The 5,498-nt window shown below is 46.4% G+C and overlaps 1 pseudogene across 1 annotated transcript in view; it reads left to right on the top strand.

The window, feature by feature from the left end:
• The first annotated feature begins 2,363 nt into the window (after positions 1-2,363).
• The window catches only part of LOC123188670 (THO complex subunit 4B-like), an 18,479-nt pseudogene continuing 15,344 nt past the window's right edge, over positions 2,364-5,498 (top strand). The window contains exons 1-2 of the transcript XR_006495049.1: positions 2,364-2,524; positions 2,618-2,779. The product of XR_006495049.1 is annotated as a THO complex subunit 4B-like (transcript). The remainder of the gene's footprint in view (positions 2,525-2,617; positions 2,780-5,498) is intronic.

Genomic DNA, 5,498 nt, shown 5'->3' with positions numbered 1-5,498 from the left:
TTTCCCCCTCGGGGAATCCTATTCCAACTAGGATTGGAGGGGGAGTCCTACTCCCGGTAGGAGTAGGACTCCTCCTGCGCCCTTCTCCTGGCCGGCCGCCCCCTCCCCCTTGGATCCTTTATATACGGGGGCAGGGGGGCACCTCTAAACACACAAGTTGATCCTTGAGATCGTTCCTTAGCCGTGTGCGGTGCCCCCTGCCACCATATTCCACCTCGATCATATTGTATCGGTGCTTAGGCGAAGCCTTGCGACAGTAGAACATCAAGATCGTCACCACGCCGTCGTGCTGACGGAACTCCTCCCTGACGCTTTGCTGGATCGGAGCCCGGGGATCGTCATCGAGCTGTACGTGTGCTAAGAACTCAGAGGTGCCGGAGTAACGGTGCTTGGATCGGTTGGATCGGGAAGACGTACGACTACTTCCTCTACGTTGCGTCAACGCTTCCGCAGTCGGTCTGCGTGGGTACGTAGACAACACTCTCCCCTCTCGTTGCTATGCATCACCATGATCTTGCGTGTGCATAGGAATTTTTTTGAAATTACTGCGTTCCCCAATAGAGCAAACAAAGAACAAGTAAGAAACTGAGATTGCAATCTGGATATTGCGAATATAAGATGAAAGCTTTATTGATTAAGGTGGGGTTCTGTGATGTCTTGGCCTGGTCGTTGGACACAAACGAAGTACGCGAAGTTGCAGCTATGGCGAACTTTTAATCTAAACAAAACCCAAAGTCTAAACGATGCCCTAAGGGCTGTATATATGGAGGAGAGAGGGGGAATTTCGTGGCCCTTGGTGGTGAGGTCCGAAACCAACCCTAACTCTTGTTTCCCCACACATACGGACTCTAAAAACAGCCTATACTTAAGTACTTCGAAAATACATGGGCCTGGCCCAATAATAAGGTGACGCAGCACCTAGAATAGTCTCTGGACGAAATTTATGAAGTGGCATCTTGTATATTTCGTCCCATGTTTCATGCACTCATTATGGTGGCTTCAGAGTCCTGTAATCATCACTTGTAACTCCGTTTTTGTTCCCCTTGCGCATGCCATCATCTCCATGCTTGAACTTACTCCGAGGTTCATCTTTCTTGTCCAAGCTAGGCCCTTCATTTGTAAGCAAAACAAATGTATCCAATTTAGGTAGCATCATATTCTCATGGACATTAGAATCGTTACTAAGAAACGAAAGTACCTAATAATTCAATTGGCGTGCGCGAGCTCTAGTAATTGATCCAGTATGTATAGCAGCAGGGGCTATGAGTGTAACAATGGTATTGATGTCCTCATCATTACTAATGGCCTCATGCAATCGCAACTTCTCCCAAATCTCTTTTGCCTTACACAAAAACAACACGTTATTCGTATCTTCTGGACCATTCAAACATGATGGGCAGATGGACGAAACTTTCATATGTCTATTAGCAAGCGTACACGATACGGTAGGGTTCCATGCAAAATACGTCAAATGAAAAATTTCACCTTTGTTGGACAAGATAATTGCCAAATCTTACCCAAAATAGGATTGACATTTGTTCTACCATACCATTTGTGTGTTTGCAATTTCCTTTCATATTGTTTGTTTCATTCCTCCAAATAAGCCGAATAAAATGTGAACCATTTTTTGTATAGTTTCAAGCAATGAAATCCGTCGTATTATGCATAAGGAGAGGAATCACAAGCATCCTTTGAGCGCCAATTGGCCACAACATTTGCCTCACTAAATCTTGATCCAAAAAATTGTTGACTTGATTTATAAGATCAATAACTTTTGACACCCGCAAAAAAAAAGATCAACAACTTTTGACAGAAGATGCTCTTTTCTAGAAGTAATAAATTTTCTGTCCGCGACAGTTGAAATAGAGGGCATGGATGGAGTGCCAGGTTGAAATAGAGGGCAATGGAACGAAGAAGACGTTCCGTTGCAACATACGGGCGTGTTCCCTCGATCAAAAAGAAAAATGCTACAGGGTGATTGCGGAGAAGGAAGAGACGCCCGCCAGACCTCAACCTTGCCGGGCCCTCTTTGATTCGCAGGATTTTCAAATCGTAGGAATAGGAAAAGTATAGGGTTGGAGTGGCATGCACACATGAATCCTACAGGATTAGCATGGAGTGTTTGATGGCACAGGAAAAGCAAAGGAATTGTAAAAAAAGATTGGAGTGGATGTTAGATTTCCTATAAAATGTAGTACAAAAGACTCCATAAAAAAAGTCTTATGAGATTCAATCCTATGAATCAAAGGACCAACATAGGGAAAATTCTTAAGGATTTCAATCCTCCAAAAATCCTATAGAATTCCTTTGAATCAAAGGAGTAGTTTTAGCCGCCGCCGCCGCCGTAGAGCCCGTTCCCCCTCACGCGGCCAGCGACCATGTCGAGTGGCCTGAACATGTCCTAGACGACCTCATCAAGCAATCCAAGTCCAGGCCCAAAGCCAACCCCGCCTTCTCTTCCGGGCCCACCCGCCGGGCGGCGCCGTCCGCCCGGACCATGCCCTACCCGCCGTCTGCTCCCAAGGTACGCCGTCGCGTTCGCACTCCCTACCGGGCTTCAGGCCCTTCCTCCCTGCGCAAGAAACCTAACTCCACCAGCTGATGCCCGCCCATCCAGGCCGCCACCGCCGACTCTCTGTACGGTGTCTACTCCGAGCACGTTGCCGCCATGGCCACCTCCCCGCCACCGCCGGCGGTGGCCGGGCCACAGGCACTCGAGACGGGCACGAAGCTGCACATCTCCAACCTCGACTCCAGCGTCACCGTCGAGGACGTCCAGGTGCTTGCTGTTCTTCTGTTGCTATTGCTCTTAAGATCCATGCCAATACCTTATTCTTGTTGGTTGACTGTAATGTCTTAGCTATATTTTTATTCTGGGGGAAAGCCATCATGGCAATATATTCATTAGTCAAAATAGTTCCCTCCAACAAGAGGATCGTGTTGCCACAAGCTAACAAGGTATCCAACTGCATGATTAGCTAGTATATGTGCTTCACAACTATCAAACTTAACTCTAGTGCAACCACGACATAAGAAGGTGCATTCTTCATAAACTGCTGCTGTTTGGCCTATTGAATTGCTGTCTGATCGCATGGTCTCCACAACCTCCAGGCAGTCGGACTGAACAACAATACGATTAGATCCCATATCTCCTGCCAATAGCAAACCGTCCCGGAGAGCATGAGCCTCAGCCATAGGTGCAGCTTCTTGCTGCAATATCACTGTATAAGGTAACATGACCGTTGAGCACCACAAAGTCTTCTGGCAGCTTCTCCCTGCTGTGCCGAGTGATCCCACTCAGTTTCTTCCTTGATCTAGCATAGTTGAGGCACAGGGCCAGAATAGCTTGCGCGGACCGTGCCGCCACCTGTACTGATTCAATCATGGGCCACTTGCCTTCTCTCCCACCATACGTACCAAGTTGTGTTAGCTAGTAGCTTCCCCGTCCGATCTTTCGAATAAGCAAGGGCCGAGTCTGCCCTTTCATTTATCAAACTGTGAAAAACAAATATCCAATTCCTGTAATTGAAGATCCCCTGGAGCTATTTTCCAAAATTGATCTTGGGAGTGGGTATCACCAAATAAGGATGGAAGATGAGTATATTGCAAAACTACATTTTCAACTTACATGGGCCATTATGAATATATAGTAATGCCTTTTGGCCTTACTAATGCACCAGCAACCTTTCAATCCTTGATCAATTTTTTGCTGGCATCTTATCTTAGGAAATTTCTAGTAGTTTCCTTTGATGATATACACATCTACAGCTCCTCAACGGATGAGCACTTAAAACATTTAGCTGCTGTGTTTTCCATTCTCAGAAGCAACAAACTATTTGCTAAATTCAGTAAGTGTTCATTTGGACAAACTCAGGCCCTGTCATGTGGTTACTGCTGAAGGGGTGTCAACTGATCTGTTAAAATTCAGGCTATGCAGAACTGGCCTGCTCCCACCAATGTCACTGAGTTGAGGAGCTTTCTAGCGCTGACTGGGTATTAAAGGACATTCATTCAGGCTGATCCTGGGTTATTGCCGCTGAAGGTGTGTCAACTGATCCAGTTAAAATTCAGGCTGTGCAAAACTGGCCTGCTCCCACTAATGTCATTGAGTTAAGGAGTTTCTGTAGCATCCCTGTATCAACACTATGCAGATCTAGCATCTTCCACTAGCCTCCATATAATATCGATCCTAAGGTGCCCACTTCAGTCCTTCACACAACACACGCGTTGGAAACGTGCACGCCATGTGGCAGGATGGTCGGTGTCGCAACACAAAATAGCGAAATAATCCACAACAACAACATATACATATACATATACAACAACTTCGAAGAGTCAAATTTAACGAATGAATACAACAACGGCCTTTCGTTCAAGATACAACTCATACAACGGAAGCGAGTAGACCTTAGACATGTAAGAATACTAGTTGTCTTAAGAAGGCTTAAACTAAAGCAAAGGCGTTCATATCGCTACCCAGGCCGCGGTATGTTGGAAAACCAACTAACGCCGTCCATCATCAAACCTGCTTCCTGAATCGTTGCTGGCTGGATTGGCAGCAATCCAGGTAAAAGAGTATGGGATGATAACCAGCTAACTCATCCATCATCAAACCTGCTTTCTGAATAGCTGTCGGCTGGATTGGCGTCAATCCACGTAAAAGAGTAAATTAAGCAAGGTGAGTAGTCAGCTGTACTCGCATGACTTACCTGAGACCTACACTATTTATGCATCAGGTATCAAAGGGGGTAAGGTGTTTAGCGGCAGCAAGCACTAGCACCTATAGAGACCCGCTACATCTTGCGCTTATCAGGTACAAGGAATGAGAGCGTATAAGAACCAATTACGCTAATCGTGGTGCAACGCAACCCTACAGGCTGCATCCATACTGAGCTTCTATCCTATCGCCACACATCACAGAGCCTTGCATTCCCCTTTGGATCACCCACGAAGAAAATCCCCAAGGCACTTGGCAACTTTTATTAATTATTTGAAGTTGTGCAACTCTGTTAACTAACAATATTAAGGGTGGGCAAATTTTAGAGATTACAAGTTGAAGTTGTGCTATGATCAAGTCGACCGATTCAAGTCGTCCATAACCGCGGACACGGCTATCCGGATAGATTTATCCCTGCAGGGTTGCACCAATTTACCCACACGCATGCCCGTCAAAACCACCTGCTGGCCCATTATAGGTATGAACCGGAAGATTTGAAAGAGACACGTTGTTGCCCTAGGTATATCCAAGACCAGAAAGCCACCCGGCGAGTCAATCAAGTGTCCTACCGGCTCTCCGAGTCAGGACCCAATCGTGAGTGGGAAGCGGTCATGATTGACTGTTGCCTCGAACTGTGGTCAGCCGTCTGCCTGTCCACAATTTGTGAACCACCAGGGGTTGCAGCCCCTAACTGTGGTCAACCACCTAGTGGATCCGAATGGAAGAAACAAAAGTAAAACCAGCGTGCGTCTCCTGGAAAAGTCTACAGTTTCGAGTACCC

Source organism: Triticum aestivum, chromosome 2A, assembly GCF_018294505.1.
Source record: "Triticum aestivum cultivar Chinese Spring chromosome 2A, IWGSC CS RefSeq v2.1, whole genome shotgun sequence".
Classification (NCBI taxonomy): Eukaryota; Viridiplantae; Streptophyta; class Magnoliopsida; order Poales; family Poaceae; genus Triticum; species Triticum aestivum.
Note: the sequence above shows the minus strand (reverse complement) of the source record. Positions and strands in the feature narration are given on the sequence as shown.